The 19,562-nt window shown below is 36.9% G+C and overlaps 1 long non-coding RNA gene across 1 annotated transcript; it reads left to right on the top strand.

Annotated features, from left to right (window-relative positions):
• The first annotated feature begins 238 nt into the window (after positions 1–238).
• On the top strand, positions 239–1,169 carry LOC124966956 (uncharacterized). The gene is made up of 3 exons (XR_007105444.1): positions 239–450; positions 542–776; positions 1,039–1,169. It is a non-coding gene; the product is annotated as an uncharacterized LOC124966956 (long non-coding RNA).
• The last annotated feature ends 18,393 nt before the right edge of the window (positions 1,170–19,562 follow it).

Here is a 19,562-nt window from a genome sequence, read left to right as displayed (position 1 = left end):
GTCACATCACTTGGGAGAGTGGAAGGAGAAAACACAACAGACAAACAGGTCTTCCTCTGAGGGTGGAGGGAGAAAAGTATTGGCAAAATGTACGCAGTAGACCGCAGGGGACCATCGGCGCATGCGCGTTCTGAAGACGCGCACGTGCGTGCGTGTGGGGAGGGAGCGGAGCGCGGAGAGCGTTCTTACGTCAGGGGGGGAGGGCGTGAGGGAACCAGCCACGCATGCGCAGGGAAACGGCGGGAAAGGCCGCGAGTGAGCGTGAGGAGTGTCGCGTGAGCGAATCTGACGAGGCCGGAAGGGGCCGGGGGAGGTTGCTAGACGTTGCACTTGATGTTTCTTTACCGTCATTTTGATCTCTCTGACCGGATTGAAGAGCCCTGTAGGGATCCCGAGGCCCGGGGAAGGGTGACTTGACTTTGGGAGACCTGGAACGTTCCCAACCGTGGGGTGCGTGGGGCTGGGCTCGCTTCCTTCCCCCGAGGGGCTCAGGCGGCTGGGAGGGGACCGAAGAGTCGAAAGGATCCTGCTTCCCCCGTAGGACCCAGGAAACTGCCTACAGCCACCTTGACTCTCCTGGTGCGAGTTTGAGCCTGGCCCCGGCCCCGGCCCAGGCCCCAGCCCCAGCCCCGCAGGACGGGCCATCAAGACGGTGAAAACTCCAGTCCAGCCCCACCACCAGCCTCTTGGGGACCGAGACTCGTTTCCTGCTCTTGGAGGAACCTGAACCCTAGCTCCCTCTTCTCCTTTCGGAGGCTGTAGTTCTGGGGAAGGAGGTAAAGCGAGGGAATGGGCGATTGTGCGGGAAAGGCGAGAGGAGCTTCTGGGGGCGAGCAGGGTGGCCCAGGAGGGAGCAGGGGTGCCAACTCTCCAAGGGTATCGCAAGCGACCAGTTGGTCGAAACTCAGTTTTGTCTCTTAAGGGTTAAATTGGCCAATTTGCCAGGAAACTCGTCCGAAGGGCTGCTCTTCTTGAATGTGTTGTAGCATGATGACTCTGGCGAATCTATTTTGCACTTGTACACCTTGCCTTTTTCAGTGGAACACAGAGGTCCGTGTTTACAACGCGAATGCATTCTGGGAATCAGAGAAGGGCTGCTTTGTATTTTGAGGTATGTTCCATTTCAGCTGCTGGCAAACTAGTAGCAGTGAAGATTTGTGCCTCTCAGGTAAGCTGACAACTATTAGATATTTCCAGTTTCCCCAGCTTCATTAACTTTTATATAAGTTGAATGGAGGTTTCTTTTTCTTTCCTTTTCCTTCCTTCCTGCCTGCCTTCCTGCCTTCCTTCCTTCCTTCCTTTCTTCCTTTCTTCCCTCCCTCCCTCCCTCCTACCTTCCTCTTTTTTTTTTTTTTTTTTTTTAAGCCAGAGATTGAACTCAGGGACACTCAACCACTGAGCCACATCCTCAGCCCTATTTTGTTTTTTATTTAGAGGCAGGGTCTCACTGAGTTGCTTATCTCCTCACTTTTGCTGAGGCTGGCTTTGAACTCACCATCCTCCTGTCTCAGCCTCCCAAGCCGCTGGCATTATAGACATGGACTAGGCATGATTCTGTTTTTCTGTTCACCTCCTTTTTCAAAAGAAAAAGAAAAGCCAGACCCAAACTAAAGAAGTAATGGTGGATAATTTTCAGAGTTTATCTTGCTTGATTTTATGTTGAAAATATGAGACTCTTGGTTACTTTCTCTATTTTTAGTCTTTGTGACACCATTCTGAACATTTCCACTAATTCTTTCTATTTTATCTACTTTTATACTTTTATTTTTAAAATTTAAAATTATGGGGCTGGGATATAGCTCAGTGGTAAAGCACTTGCCTCATATGCACGAAGCCCTGGGTTTAATCCCCAACTCCAAGAAAGAAAAGACAAGAAAAAAAAAAGTGAAATGGGTTATGTATCCAGAAAAGTACACGTAACAGAGTTTCTAATGACTAATTACAAATCTTTATTATCTGTGTATATTAGCCTATTTCCTGTTACTATAACAAACTATCTGAAGCCCAGTGTGTATTAAGAGGTTTATTTCTGCTCACAATATTGGAGGTCCAACATTGTGGCACCTGCATCTGCTCAGCCTTAATGAAGGTGCCTTAGCTGTGCCACAACATGTTGATTAGCATATGGTGGAAGAATGTGTGAGAGGGAGACATCATCTGGCTAGACAGGAAACCAGAGAGATTCAGGGATCAAGCTTTTCTCATATAACAACTTAGTCTTGAGAAAACTCCCTCATTCTGTGAGAATTAACCCTTTCTGAGGTCGCTGACTCTAGAGATCTAATTACTTTTAATTTTCTTTGTAGTACTGGGATTTGAACTCGAGGCCTTTGACATGTTAGGTAGACACTTGCTACTGAGCTACACTACCAGCCCCTGACCTAATTACTTTGCACTAGGCCCAGTCTCTTAATACCATCACTTTGGGGACTAGTGTTCAACACATGAACCCTTGGCAACAAACCATATCCAAGCCATAGCAGAGTGTAACTGCCAACCTAGTCAAAAAATAGAACATTACAATTATTCTGCAAGATCTTTAGTTCAAGAAAGTCTGACTTTTGTGGTAATTATTTCTTTTCCTTTATGCTTTTACCATGTATACATGCATCCCTGAATTATGTATTTTAACTTTGCTTAATTTGAGTGTAACTGTATAGTCCCTTTATTTTCTTCTCCTGTATCTAGTTGGAATATTCTATAATTTATTCACTGTGGTTGGGCATTTGTTTTTCAACTTTATGACAATTATGAATAATGCTTCTGAGAACATTCTTGTAAGAAGTAGAATAGTTTAGTTGGTTAAGAGCTGTGTCTATGAAACCAGACCTCTGAAATCCTGATTCTCTCATTCATTAGCAATATAACCTTGGGAAAGTTGTGTAATTTTTTTGTTTCAATTTTCCACCTTTGTAAAATGAAGATAACAGTAGGAGTTACCTCATAGGGTTGTATTTAAAATTATAAAGCATTTAGCTGGGTGCAGTGTTGCATACCTGTAGTCCCAGCGACTTGGGAGACTGAGGCAGGAGGATTGCAAGTTCAAAGCCAACCTCAGAAATTTAGTGAGGCCCTAAGCAACTTAATGAAACTGTCTCAAAATAAAAAGTAAAAAGGGCTGGGGATGTAGCACAGTGGTTAAGTGCCCCTGGGTTAAATTCCCAGTACCAAAATAAAACTAAACAAATAAATAAAATTGTAAAACATTTAGAACAGTGACAAAGTAAGCATAGTGTGTTGTTGTTGTGATTGTTATGACTATATTCTGTTGTATTAGTTTATCTAGGGAATACTCGTAGTTATGGAAATTGTTGCAAGATAGGGTATGTGTGTATTTATTTTTGCTAATGTTTTCCTCTAAAGTGGTTATAATAGTTTATATTACCACTGAGGATAATACTTTGATTGCTCTATATTTCAGCACATAGTATTATTATTATTTCCATTTTAGTCTGGTTGGCTTGCAGTGGTATTCATTGTGATTTTAATTGCCTTCCACAGATCAGTGAGATTGAGCACTTGTTAAAATATTTATTGGCTCTTTGTGAAGTGCCTTTCAAATCTCTTGCCCATTGTATTGAGGTGTCTTTACTTACTGATTTGTAGGTGTTCTTTATAGATATATTTTAATTCTGGTAAAAATACACACCACATAAAATTTACTGTCTTAACCATTTTTAAGTGTGCAGTTCAGTGGTGTTAAATATATTGATAATATTATTCAACCATCACCACCATGTATTCCCACAATTTTTTGTGTTATAAAACTGAAACTCTATACTTATTAAATGATAACTCCTTATTCCCCTCTCCTTCCTACTCCTAACAACCACCATATTTTCTGCCTGTATGATTTTGACTACTCTAACTCATGTAACTATAATCATATAGTATTTGTCTGATTTATTTCACTTGACTTAATTTCCTCATGGCTCATCCCTTGTTATAGCATAGGTCACAATTTTCCTTCCTTTTAAAGCTGAATAATATTCCATTATATATATGTTTATGTATCACAATTTGCTTATCCATTCATCCATCCATGAACTCATAGGTTGCTTCCATGTTTTAACTGTTGTGAATAATAGCTACTGTGTAAATAAATATCTTTTTAAAACCCTGCTTTCAATTATCTCATTTAAACTCATTTGCTGGGGCACATGGTAATTTTATTTTTAATATTTGGAGAAACAACCATATTGTTTTTCTTAGCAGCTGTACCATTTTACATTTCTACCAATAGTGTATAAGGCTTCTAATTTCTCTACATCCTTGCTGCACTTCTTATTGTGTGTGTTTTTTTTTTTTTTTAACATTAGTTATCCTAATGGGTATGGGTGTGAGGTGGTATCTCGCTGTAGTTTGCTTTTTTGGGGGGACGGGTACCAGGGATTTCTGGGACATTCAACCACTGAGCCACATCCCCAGCCCTATTTTGTATTTTATTTAGAGACAGGGTCTCACTGAGTTAATTAGGGCCTTGCTGGCTTTGAGCTCAATCCTCCTGCCTCAGCCCCCAAGCCTCTGGGATTACAGGTGTGTGCCATTGCGCCTGACTTGTAGTTTGCTCTTTTTTTTTTTTTTTTTTTTTGGTAAATGGATACAATATCCTTATTTTATTTATTTTTGTGGTGTTGAGGATTGAACCCAGTGCCCATGCATGCGAGACAAGCACTCTACCACTGAGCCACAACCCCATTCCTGTAGTTTGCTTTTGATTTTTATTTTTTGCAGTGCTGGCAATTTAACCCAGAGCCTCATGCATGCTAGGCAAGCAGTCTACCACTGAGCCACATCCCCAACCCTCACTGTAGTTTTGATTTACATTTCCTTAATGATTAGTGATGCTGAGCATCTTTTCATATGCTTATTGGCCATTTGTGTATCTTCTTTGGAGGAATGTCTATGTGAGTCCTTTGTCCATTTTTGAGTTGAATTGTTTTATTTGTTGTTGTGGTGCTTTGGGAGTTCTCTATATGTTATCAGCAAACATTTTCTCTCCTTTCCATTGCCTTTTAACTTTTCTTTTTCTTTTTTTTTTTGGTGCTGGGGTTTGAACCCAGGACTTAGTGCTTTCTAAGCACACACTCTACCATTCTACTATACTCTGAGCCTCTACTCTGTTGTGTCTGGTGCATCCTTGAATGCACATTAATTTTTTTTTCTGCAACTGGAGGCAGTGGCACACACATATAATCCCAGCTACTTGGGAGGCTGAGGCAGGAAGATCGCAAGTTTGAGGGCAGCCTGGGCAACTTACTGAGTTGCTGTCTCAAAATAAAAAATAAAAAGGATGAAGTCTCTGGTACCAGGGATTGAACTAGGGGGCATTTAACTACTGAACCACATCCCAAGCCAGTTTAATTTATATTTTGAAATGGGATCTCCCTAAGTTGCTTAGGACCTGGCTAAGTTGCTGAGTCTGGCTTCAGAACCTATGATCCTCCTGAGTCACTAGGATCATAGGTATGTACCACCTCGCCTACCTTTCCTTTTATTTCTTTTGCTTGGATAAATTCTTTGACTAGAACTTCCATTACTGTGTTGAGTAGAAGTAGTGAAAGGCAGCATCCTTGACTTGTTTCTGATCTTAGAAGAAAAGCATTTACTCTCTTATAATTTATTATGATGTTTGTTGAGGGTTATTCTTATCTGACTTTATTGTGTTGAGGTATTTTCCTTTTATTCATAATTTGGATGTTTTTTAAATCATTAAAGGGTGTTGAATTTTGTCAAATACTTTTCTGTGTCAGTTGAGATAATTATGTGTTTTTTCCTTTTTTCTGTGAATGTGGCATGTTATATTGACTGATTTTCATATGTTGGATCATTCTTACATTCCAGGAATAAATACCACTTAACCATTTGTATAGTCATTTTAGTGTGCTACAGATTTTGGTTTGCTGGTATTTTGTTGAGGATTTTTGCATCAAGGAATTTTGGTGTGTAGATTTCTTGTAGTGTCTTTAACTTTTTTTTTTTTTTTGAGTGATTTTAGCTTTGTGTAAAAAGTTGCAAAGATAACATAGAGAGTGCTTATATAACCCTTCACCCAGTTTCCTTCCCTTAATGTTAACTTAAATTACCATGAAACATTTGTTAAATCTAAGAAACCAACATCATCTATATTATTATTTCCCAAACTCCAAAATTTATTCATATTTCACAATATTTCACCATTTTTCCATTAATTTCCTTTTTCTGTTCCAGAAGTCAATCTAGGATCCTACAACACATTTAGTCATCATGTCTTCCTGGTCTCCTCCTATCTGTGAGTTTCTTGGTCTTTCCTTGTTTTCCATTAATTTGATAGCTTGGGGCTGCTGATCATATATATATATATATAGCTTTAGGGTATCCCTCTGTATTAGTTCTTTTTCAGTTGCTACAACTGAAAGTTGCTAAGCTGGGTACCTATGAAGAAAAGAAGTTTATTTGACTCAGTTTTGAGCACTGAAAGTGCAAATTGGACTGCCTTATTCATTTGGACCCTTGACAAGGGCCCATGGTGGATGGCATCATTATGGGAATCTTTGTGAGAGGGAAAGAGCACATGCTGGGACAAGAAGCCAGAGAGAAACTGAGGAGGGGCTAGTCTTGGTCCTTTATAACAACCCTCTTCTGAGAATTAAACAGGATCTCATGAGAACCACCTTAATGTCTACAAGGGTGATGCCCCAAATGACTTAACTACCTTGAATTAGTCTCTACCTCTTAAAGATTCCTCCACCTACCTCACCACACTGGGGGCCAAGCTGCCAATACCTGCATCTTTTGGGGACACACTTAAACCATATCCAAACCATAGCACTTTTATTTTGAGTTTGTCAGATGTTTTCTCATGATTAGACTTGAGTTAAGCATTTCGGAAGTAATACTACAGAGGTGAAGTGCCCTTCTTACCATGCCATGTTTTAGGGCACATATGTCCACTGGTTATGTTAACCTTGATCACTTGTAAGTGTCCCAGGAATTTATCCCGTTTCCACATTTCTCAGCTTTTTAAACTTCATGATTCGATGATTACTACTGTACTAACTGGGTGATGGGAAGAAGGGTGATGTGTGAAGTCCAGTTCTGTAGGTCATTGCAGAGGTTTAAGTGGCAATGACATTGAAAAGGACTAGAAATATGCATGGGTTTGTAGTTTAAAAAGATAGGGAAAATCAAAACCACCATACCACTTTACATTCATTAGGAAGACTGTAATCAAGAAGTCAAAGTATGGCTAAGCTTGTGTAAAAATTAGAATTTTCATATATTACTACTGCTAGAAAGGTAAAATGGTGCAGCCACTGTGGAAGAAATTCAAACATATTTACCATTCAGTGCCACAGTTCCACTCTTAAGTGTATTCCCAACAGAAATGAAAGTGTATGTACACACAAAAACTTATACATGGGGGCTTGAATTGTGGCTCAGTGGTAGAGAGCTTACCTAGCACGTGTGAGGCACTGGGTTCAATCCTCAGTATCACATAAAAAAAAATTACTTAAAGTTAAAAAGGTGCTTTAAAAAAATCTTATACATGAATATTCATAATAACATTCATTATAACCAAATCGTGGAAACGACCAAGATGTCCACTAGCTATAAATGAATAGAGAACGTGTTAGAGCCATACAGTGGAATATTATTTGGCACTAAAAATGGATGAGGCTCGAAAACATTATGCCAAGTGAAAAAAGGCAGTTCTGAAAAGTCCCTTATTATGATTAAATTCATTTGAATTGTCCAGAATAGACAAAGTACTGAAACAAAGTAATTAGTGGTTGCTCAAGGCTGGGGTGCATGGTGGTAGTGGTGGTGATAGTGGAAGGATTGGGGCATGATAGGTAAATTATACAGTTTCTTTTGGGGGTCATGGAAATGTTCTAAAATTGAGGTAATGATTGTACAACTCTATTAAAAGCCATGGAATTATCCACTTGAAATAGGTAAGTTGTGTGATATACCAAATATCTCAATTATTACAGAAAATCCTTGAGCACATGACAGAGGAGCTATACTCATTTAAACAACATTTGTTTGAATTGAAATGTTGGTGGGAAATCAGGGAGGTGTAGATCCTGAGAAGTGAGGTTGAGAAGTGAGATATTTATAGGTGAGGTTAGGCTAGTGATAGGGTACCACAGCTCATTAGCATAAAGAATTCTTTCAATAGAAAGACACATTATACATTTAGTCCAGTTTAGTAAATGTGGTAGCTTAAGGTAGGGTTTTAAGTGGGGCACCCTCAGTACTCAATATAATATTGAGTTTTCAGAGGTTAACACAGTTGAGGACCAACTCTCTGGCATTCAAGACAACACTGTTGAGCCTGGCATGGTGTTGCACTCCTGTAATCCCAGTGACTCTGGAGGCTGAGGCAGGAGGATCATAAGTTTGTGGCTAGCCTCAGCAAATTTAGCAAGGTCCTATCTCCAGATAAAAAATAAAAAGGGCTGGAGATGTAACTAGGTGGTTAAGCACCCCAAATTCAATCCCCAGTTTAAAAAAAAAAAAAAAGACAACACTGTTATTGAGACTGGATGATGTTGTTCCTAAATGTCAATTATAACTTTATTTTCTACAAGAAAATGCTTTATCATAACTGGTTATGGCAGTTTTCCTTAAGTATTTTGCAGAGTATTTTGGAATGATGAACATTGAAATTTAAGATTATGATAATTTAAAAAAAAATTTTTTAGTTGTCAATGGACCTTTATTTATTTATTTATATGTGGTGCTGGGGAATCAAACCCAGGGCCTCACACATGCAAGGCAAGTGCTCTACCACTGAGCCACAACCCCTGCTCTGATTATGATAATTTTAATAAAATTATTTTTAGTATAATTTGAAATCTAAGTGAATTTGGACTTAGTTTATTTCCTCATTGAAGAGAATGGATCAGGCCCATTAAAACTTAACTGACTGTACAAGTCATTACAGTTACTCTGCATTACCCTCTATTTTACACTTACCACATCTCTCCATGCCTTCCCCTAACATTATTTGGTAGTAAACAGAATTTCCACACTGAGGATAAGCAGAAGGAAGAAAAGTTATCACCCCACTAGCTGTTTTAATATCCCTTATTCCTACCTTTTTATCCATTTGAAGGGATTTTATCCTTTAAACTCCCTGTATCCCTTGTTTTGCAATAGTAAATGCTTAGTTTTTAAATCACAAAAAAGAGATGTTTCACAAATTAAAGAAAATGTAGTTCTATTTACTCTCTTAATTTGCCAAAACCATTTTAAAAAAAAAGTCATGAAATTACTGGTTAAAAAAACACAAAGCTGGCCAGTAGTTCAAGTGGTAAAAACAGGATTATTGGAATAGGGGAAAGCAACCTCAGTATAGAACCAGGCTGAATTCTGAATACATCATGCAGAAGTGGGTATTTATTTATAACCAAGGAGCAGGGTGGGATCAGCAGATAGAAGTAACTGACTTGGAACTTCAAACATAAGGGGGAATTCTGGCTGAACCAATGCAGCAGAATTCTTGTGGAAGTCAGGCAGGGTGATTAAACATTATCTGAGAAATAGTGGAAGATGAAGAACCTAATTAGGTATCAAGGGTGATCAGATACGGAGGTTGGGAGAATTCTGACTAAATGGACTTAACAGGATTCTTGCTTAAATTGGACAATGCAGAGATGAATACAGAAGTTCACACATTGAGATTCAGTTGAAAAAGGACTCAGGGGATCCTGAGTCAAGTTTGGTTAAGGAAAGAATCTTTGTCAGTAATTCATGAGGTAGTGATTAAATCATTAGTACAATCGACTTAGAGTTTCATTACGGTCTAAATTCTTATCTTATAGCTATGAAATTCTAAGTTTGTGCTTGAATACATGACTGAAAAAAATGGCCAATAGCATATGCCATTTTAACTTTTACTAGTAAAGCAGGAAATTAAATTCATACTACTCTTTTGTTCTTTCATCTAATCTGCTTATATACTTGAGAAATTCTTTGTAAGAGAACTTAGTTGAGTATAATCAAAATACTTGTTCCATCAAAAATCTGAAGATATATCTAAATTTATGCTAATGAAATTTTAAAAGAAGCAAATTGTTACTAATCACATTTGAGGCCTTCTTTAATAGTTTGCAATGTAGTTCATTCATAATCATAAAAAAATCCATTAAGATTGATCATATTGCACAACCCCCAAAGGAAAAAACTGAGGAAATTCATGGGTAATTTTCACAGCTTTATTGTTAAGTCCAAGATCAAAGGGGTGATGTTCTTTAGACTGGACATAAGAAGTGCTCATGATGGTTACATTGGCCATGCTCTTCCAACTACTTGCATGATTCCAGAGATTTCTTCATCAATGAGCTCCATCACTCAATGGTTTCATTTTTCTTTCTCTTTCTGAAACAATAAACATTTTCCCAGTGGGATAAATTCTAGCTTCCCTATGTACTGGTTATGAACTGAGCTGGCCTGCTGGCATGGATATACAACTTGAGCAACTGTGGATGTGTGATATCCAGTGAATGTGTGATATCACATCCACTTGATTGTGGTGTGAACTAGCTGTTTTTTGTTGTTGTTTGTTTTTGTGTACCGGGGATTGAACCCACAGGCACTTAACCACTGAGCCACATCCCCCGCCCTTTTTAAAATTTTATTTATTAACAGGATTTTGCTGAGTTGCCTAGGGCCTTGCTGAATGGGCTGAGACTGGCTTTGAACTCGAAATTCTCCTGCTTTGGCCTCCTGAGTGACTGGGATTACAGGCATGTGCCACTGAGCCCGGCTTGTAGCTGTTTTGAGTAGGGTTTTCAAATACTATATTTATTTTGGAAAGTAGAGTAGATAGTTCATAAATTATTGTTATGATGATTTTTCCTTGCTCATCACCAGGACATTTATATCTCAATTATTATTTGCTTCATCTCTTAATTGATCTTGAGTTTCTGTTTGTTTCTTGGGAACATTACATGTGTGCCAAGATCCAGATTGTGTATGTGGTTTTTTTGTTATCTTTTTGTTTATCCTTAATGAGGATGGTTTGGTCCTAGCATGCTTCCTGCCTCACAATTGTGTGGCATCAACTTTCCTTTTGTGCCTCCTATTGGTCATCTGATTCTTGGTGTGGAATCCTCTGTGCAGATTTTAAGTTTGAAATTTCACAAACTAGATATATATTCCTGTTCAGTATTTAGGCTGACTGACAGGGAAGAAAGAGAGCTGGAACCATGAGTAGACTTAATTCTGTAGTATTCCCCCCACCCCCGGTTTTTTCCTTTAACTAGAGATACCAGTGATAAAGACTGGATTTTCTGTACCAAAATTTTCTCTTTAGGTCTGTGTCCCCTGTGTATTCTTGATTTGACTGTTTCTAACCTCCTCCTTATGACTAAGGAGGCACAGTTTGTCTCAGGGAGAGGCCCATCAATCCATTATTAACCTTCTCTTTGGAGTGACTCACTTGTATTTGCAACCTCTTGCACAGCTTTTGGAAGCCCCTGGTTCATTGTGGAAGATTTTTGGAGAGGAATTGTTTTAATTGCTTCCATGAGTAGCTGGAAAATTTTGACTTCCTGAATCATTTAATCACTTTATCAGGAAGGAGTAATGTGAATTGACTCGTTAGTGACTGTGATTAGATTCTGTTTATTATTTATGCTGTATAAGTTTGTTCATTTTTGGCGTGAGAATGGAACCTATTTTTCAGAAATGATGCAAATATATATATCTCCATGCTTCTAGTATTTTAAAATTCTCTCTCTTTTTTTTTTGTAACTGGATATTGAACCCAGGGGCACTCTACCTCTGAGCTATACCCCCAAAGCCCTTTTTTGTCATAACCTGCATGACTGTTAATTCAGGAAACCAGATGATGGGTGATGGGGGATTGGAAAAAACAGACACATAAATGGAGAAAAAGCTGGTATCAGTGGGCACCACACTTGTATGGAGTTCAATGGCCATGAGTCAACTCAGCACGTTTATTATATAGGTTATATCATTAAAAGAATTAATTGTGAGAAAGTTTCTTCAAAGCTTTTAAAGTGAAGGACAAAGTTCTGTGCAGCCTAATTATAATTATCAGCGTGTGCCCATGACTCTCTACCCTCTGGCAGCTGGCGTTTGAACCCAAGGTTAAGAACCGATAAATTCTGTGACTGGCACAGGATCTCCCTTTGAACAGGGCATCACCATAGCAACTGGACAATGTTTGATAGGTGCCTCTGCACCAAGAAATTCCCAAGAGAGGTATTGCATCTGTCTCTGGGCAGTTCAAGGATGATAATTCATTTGCTGCTCCCAACACTTTTTAAAAAAAAATTTTAGGTGTTGATAACCTTAATTTTATTCATTTATTTATATGTGGTGCTAAGAGACAAACCTAGTGCCTCACACATGCTAGACAAGTGCTCTACCACTGAGCTACAATCCCAGCCTCTGGTTACACATTTTTGGCAAAACAGAAATGGTGTTGGTTTTTTTGTGCATCATGTCAAGAGGCACATGGCATCAATTGACTTTTATCACTTGGTTAAGTTAGTGTCTAAATTGTAAAGGTACTGTTTTTGTTGTTTTTTTGGGGAGAGGATCTTATAGGGAGATATAATGTTGCATAATTATCCTATCCATTAAACTTTCCCATCTCATTAGCAGTCATTGGTGGTTCATGTTGAAATCACTTATTACACTCTTAATTTTCCAAAACAACTATTCTTTTTAAGAAGAGTGTTTTACATGTATGATTGACATGTGAAAGACTGTACATACTTAATGTATATAAGTCAGTACACCACTTTTCTAATTTCATCATTCCTTAAACATTTATTAGTTTGCACTCCTTACTATGTCACTATAAATTTATGCATTCTTATTTGACAGATAAGAGTTAATTCAACCTGATTCCTGTGTCTAGTATCAGTTTTTAATTTTTGCTGCTTTATTTTTGTATTAGGGATTAAACTCAGGGGCACTTGGCCACTGAGCCACATTCCCAGCGCTGTTTTATATTTTATTTAGAGACAGGGTCTCACTGAGGTGCTTAGCACCTTGCTTTTGCTGAGGCTGGCTTTGAATTTGTGATCCTCCTGCCTCAGCCTCCTGAGCTGCTAGGATTACAGGCATGTGCCACTACATCTGGCTTATTTTTACTTATTGATATATATTTTTCTTTTTTAAAAATTTATTATATTTAATATAACTGATAAAGTTACAAATATATCTTGAGGTAACAAAATGTTATAACTGATGTTTACCATCTACATTTTAAAGTATATTTTAGTATAGCTAAAGACTTTACAATTGGATTTTACCCATTTTTTGAAATATAAAATGCACAATTATAATATTCATATTACATATTTTACAGTTTTAAAGTTTTAGCGAAAACATATGAGTCTCTGCAAGTAAAAGCAAGAGTTCTTCTATACCTGAGACAAATAAAATGTGTTACTAATAAAGTGCCAACAAATTAGACAATGTAGTTTCAACTATTTCATTTTGGGAGAGGAGGATGAAAGTACATAAATTGATTGTACAACTAGTCATTTTCATTATGTTAGTATAGAACTAGCAATTTTCATTATGCTTTATAATAAGCAAAAGAATGCTTATAGTAGACATTAACCACAATAAAGAATTTTTCTCAAGAAAGATCACAACTAACTTGACAAGCTGCTCAGACATTGCTGAATAGAATTCAGTGTCAGTGGTTTTAAAAAAGTGCATACTTGAACTAAGATAAAACTAATTCTGCCAATAACAAGAAATTTAGGGACTTCAAATAAATCAGAGAATCTTTTTATGGTAAAATAGGTTTATATCTATTGTAAAGAGAAGGGACTAGTGGTGAATGACAAAGTTTGGCAAAAGTATTTTTCTAGCAGGTGAAAGCTTGGTATGCATTATTATAAGATACATCTTTCACATAAAGAAAAAATGTTTATTAGATGTATATAGCATTTTTCAGGCACTTGCCTCACTTGGTGGTTAAGTTGGTGTTCTGTTTATTTAATGGAAGAAATTAAATTACAAAGTGACTTTAAACCATATTCTAACAGAATATCTGTGTTCTGTAAACTAATTCCAGATATTCCCTGCTAAAATCAAATAATGATGCCAAATACTCAATTCAGAAGAAAAATTTTTAAGAGATGAAGTTATAGATTGAATTTTCTCAATTTTAGGATTTTTCACTGAATTTTTCTTAAATCTTTGTAGCCTTATTGTTTGAATGATAGCAGGGAAAAATAAGCTTGAAACCTATGAAATATGCCTAGATAATATTGGAAAATTTGAAATTATCAGAACTATTAGTACAGCATACTTGTTTATGGAAATATGCTTGTATTTTTGCTCTTATACTTCTTTTTTTTAAAATATTTTATTTTAGTTCTAGATGGACGCAGTACCTTCATTTTATTTAGTTAGTTTTATATGGTGCTGAGGATCGAACCCAGTGCCTCACACATGCTGGGTTAGCACTCTACCACTGTACCACAACCGCAACCCTCTTATACTTCTTGAGAGCCACATTTTCTCATAGGAAATGTGTTCCTAGTTAATATTATAGAATTCAGTATGTAAACATTTTAAGGTACCCAAAAAAGCATTATGAATTTTCAGTGTGTTATCCCTAAATATGTTTGAGAACCACTATATGAATGTTTGGCTCTAAAACGGTCTTTGGGGTACATGCCAATGGAGTGCTATCAAATATATCACTAAGAATAGGGCTCCAAGATAAGACCACCCAATTCTGTTCTAAAATGGAAAATATGGCAAGATTTCAGTATAACTGCTACTAATATTTTCATTTTTCTTAAATAACCTAGCATGTAGTTTAAATATGTTAATATTAAAGTTTTTTACATGTATGTAGTAAAGTGTTACAATTTTGGGAATAATTTGCAATATACTTTCAGGCAGTTACCTTTAAAGTAATGAAACATCAGCTCTTAGCAAAAACAGCCCTGAGAATAATGCATTTAGATTACAGCTCAACTAGAAATGATCTAATTTGAGAAACCTTAAAGTCCAAAAACAAATTCTGAAAAAGTCATAAATTAAAATTTAAAAGTTACCAACATTCAAGGTACTACCAGACTGTAGTACTTTTAATAGTGGGAAGGACTTTGGAAAAAGAACAAACACACAAAACTATGTGTGCACATGTACACACTCATATTGTGCTGCAATGAAAAATTGTATCCCCATGTTTTATAGCCTAAACATTTTATTGCAGCATCTTATGTTAAAGATATCATGGTCTGACTGCAGGAGTTTTGGTAATTAATATAAGGCATGGTATAGAAATTTGTACTATTAAGGGAAACTGAGTCAAGAGCTTGGTTAGCAACAATTTCTTCAGGTGACTGATACCTTGGAGGGGACAGTGAAAGATCATCACAGTTATGTTGTGATGCAAGTGCTGAGTCAAAGCAGTGGTGATTTGAATCTGTCAGAGAGTATACAACTTTGTAGAAAATAAAGTGTAACAAAGTCTGCTCAGTAGAAATAAAACATGTTGTCTTAGAAAGAAACAAATATTCAACCTGTTAATACTGTCTATAAACTCGTGAAGTGTGTATAAACAAAAATGGTGTATCACTGTATAATCTATCAATATGACAGTCTACATTCTACACATGATAACTTGTGATATTTAACATTTGCTACAAAAAATATAACAAATAGAGAAGCATTAGTTGACTTATGTGAAAATAAACAGTCCCATATCTTTAAAATCTATATTATAATTATGTTAGAGTATTTACACTTCATATAGTATTTAAAATGCAATATTTATGCATAAATAGCTTTTGCCATTCAAGGTATGGAGATAGAGATGCATTATCATTTTTATATCCTTTATTGCAGTTGAAAACATACTTATGTGAAGTTTGACAAATTAGGAAGAACAGAGGCATGCTAATCCAGAACTAATACTAAATCAGAACTCTTGTATGGTAACTGGGGCCAGATGAATTACCAGCAAGCAACACAGATTAATAACTTTCTGGAATTCCTGTGGATAATGTCAACCAGTATTACAAAAACTAGAGCAGTATGTAGTAGATACTTAAATAGAATATTGGGAAGAATTTAACCAAATTCCTAATTGTGCTTTGGATGGGCAAAAGTTAATGTCACACTAAAGTCAATTACTATAACATTAATATTGCTTGTGCTTTAGAATCCTCTTCCCTGCATGTCTCTGTAAAGTATCTTGCTTCTTGTCCAAATGGATTTGCTGAGGCCAAGAAAAGATTTTAAAGTGTGTACAAATTAAGCAACTAAAATTTGGAGATCTTATGTTCCTAACACGTTTTCTAGTCACTGATTAGGTCAGTTACATCATCATGTATATTTTTCTCTAGATGATATGAACAATGACCTTTGAGGTCAAGGCATGATGGGAGAGATCTCAGAACTTGTTTTAGAAAATCAAGGCATTACTGAGATAAGTGATTTTAAGTTGCACTTCAGTATAATCATTGCTATGGAGTTAAAGGTCCTCCCAAACTATATGGATGTCTAAAATATTAGAATGAATATATATATGAGTGTATATACACATATACATATATGTGTGTGTGTATATATATAATTTGGCTTACAGAATTCTTTCCTAGTTACATTTCACATTGTACTGAATTAAGACAGAAAACAGAAAAAATACATACACTTAAGTTAAATAATAATTTTAAATTAACATTTCTTCCATGATTGACTTTCATTTCACTTTAGAAAAAATATGCATAAATTTAACAAATTGATATAAAGCCAAGAATTCCAAATCAACTTAAGAATTCCCAGTTTTAGTCTAACTAATATTTTAAGGTCAAAAAAATACTTAAAATGGTTGAAAAGGAGCAATTACTGATAAATACCAACACTATTCAGCATGGTTGCCAAAAAAAGCACTGCATAGTATACTGTAAAGCAGGTCAGTCCTTTCAGTGCCAGGGGGCTAAGGGGACAAAAGTTAAAAGCATAAGTACTTAAAAAGCTACTTTCTACTTAAGGTCTGAAGTCAAAACCTAGAGTTTACCAACCTCCTTTGCTACTGTCCTTTTAGTCTTTACAGTGTGCCTTGCCCATTTTCACCCAACAGTTCGATGTCCCTCTGTCAATGATAAGCGAGTACTAAAACCACCATGTAAAGTTTAAGTCTACCAACAATGTGGCAAAGAATGGTATGACCAAGGTAATGAATATCATCCCACACAACCACCAAGGTAACTGACACTTTGATGACACGGTTTTTGTTTAAAGATTTGTGTTTGCCACACACAAGCTTAAACTGACGATTTCAATCCGTGATCTATGTATTCTATGACATTAAGTCTAAAATTAATGAGCAATTCAACTTAAATGTGGTACTTCAGTACCACCAAATGCTACATTTTCTCTTTTAAAACCCTGATTTACTAATCATTTTATTAAAACTAAGGAATGATTTACTCAGACAAATCACCTTTGCTGAAGCTTTATGTTTCTTGGACTCACATACTGAAAACCACAAGAGTGTTATAGGAAAGACAACGAATTTTAAAAAAGAACTATAACCTTGATTTTTTTTTTACTGACTACCTGCAAAATGAACCAGCACAATTTCAAAACAGTTTTAAAAAATGAGGTTGCTTATGAAGGTCATAGCTTTGGTGACAACTTAGAAACAAACTTTAGATCTGCAATTGATCCAGACCTAAATTGTTTGCTCATGCCTGATGTCCCCATTTATTTGCAGGACTTTATGGCTATAGTATATTCTTCACTTACTACACATAAGACAGACACCTGTACATCTTCACCTGCATTGTACTTTCCTTCTGTTTCTTTGCCTAGTTCACCTTCTGACAGTTTAAGATCCTCACAAACTTCAGTTCTGTCATCAGGGAAAGGTAACCATCCTGAATGCATATCAGTTGATAATTATTTCTCTTAACATTTGGAACATCCATGTTATGAGTGGAAGTTCAGATATCTTCATTTTTTTCCCAGTGAAAATATCAATTCAACAAGCTATATACCTTGGTATGATCATGCTTTCCAGTTTTGGATGTTGACATCTCCACTGTTTTGCATGGTTGTCCTTGGAGCACCGTGAAGCCATTTTTGTGCAGAGCCAAGTGCTGGAAGCTCCAGAATCTGTTTGGTGAAATCAGTTTTGTCCACCATGGTGGGCTGGGGAAATGATAGTTTTTCCAAGGAAACTTTCATTGGGCACAGAGCACCTATAGTCTGTGTACCTGTGCCAGTTCCCTGCAGCTGCTATGTACTTTTCTTTTTTTAAAATTATTTTTAATTGTAGACAGACACAATACCTTTATTTTATTTATTTATGTGGTGCTTAGGATCGAACCTAGTGCCTCACGTGTGCTAGGCAAGTGCTCTACCACTGAGCCACAACCCCAGCCCTGTACCTTTCTTGAGTATTAAAGTAATATGCTTTTTTGTAGACAGTTTACAACTATCTAAAAGTAGAAAGATATAAACATACCAATAGTCCCTTCATCTATTTGTCAATGTATTTTCTTGTCAGTCTTTTCTTCCATTGCATACTTATATATATAGTAGAAATAAATTAAAGACATATCATTGAATTATAAACATTTTCCTGAGCTACCAAGAACTCTGGAAATAGTATGTCTTACAGCTCATTATCAATGTGACCCAGATGTGCCATTGCTGCCTTGAGGCTCATCTTTAATCCCTGATTTTGTGTAGCATCTTCTTCCCTTTAAAATAAAGCTCCACTTCCCTCCCTCTTTTCCACAGCCATTTTTTTTCTTTTATTTTCCAGCTCACTTCTTGCCCATTCTCTTACAGAGCTTTTGAAGCCAACCAAAGGTCAGAGTGGCGGGAGCACAGCAAGCAGAGATGAGAGTGGCCCCAGTTTTGAGGTAGATACTATCTTCTTGCTGGCAATAGGCAGAGATGGACACTGGATACATTCAGTAGATAATAACATTAGGAGGTAAAGAAAGGCTACGAAGAAAAATGAACATAAGTAGGATGGAAAGAGTGGTGGGTAGGTAGCTGCTATTTGAAATAGATAGGCAGGGAAGGCATCTCTGGTGAGGTGCTACTTGTGCGGACACCTGAGTATTTTACAGATGAGAAAGTTCATAGAGGTAAGACAACTTTCCTAAGGTACAAAACTGATTAGGATTAAAATAGTTTCTTTGATTTAAAAAGTCTACCTCAAATGGTACCTCCTTCTGTAGGGAATATATCTGTCTCAGAAATCCTTTGAGTGTGATTCCTGCCTATTAATTTTGGCTAGCTCTACCCCTGTTCCTTGCATTAAAACATTTCTAAGAAGTAAAACTTGCTGTAATCCCAGCGGCTTGGGAGGTTGAGGCAGGAGGATTGCAGGTTCAAAGCCAGCCTCAGCAATTTAGTGAGTTCCTAAGCAATTCTGTGAGATCTTCTCTGTAAATAAAATATTAAAGAAGGGCTGGGTATGTAGCTCAGTGATTAAGCACCTGTGGGTTCAGTCTCTGGTACCAAAAAGAGAAAGGTTATGTAAAAGGGCTATGAGTGCATGTGTGTGTGTGCACGCACATGTGTGCATACTTTGAATGTCA

This window comes from Sciurus carolinensis, chromosome 16 (assembly GCF_902686445.1).
Source record: "Sciurus carolinensis chromosome 16, mSciCar1.2, whole genome shotgun sequence".
In the NCBI taxonomy this organism is placed as follows: domain Eukaryota; kingdom Metazoa; phylum Chordata; class Mammalia; order Rodentia; family Sciuridae; genus Sciurus; species Sciurus carolinensis.
Note: the sequence above shows the minus strand (reverse complement) of the source record. Positions and strands in the feature narration are given on the sequence as shown.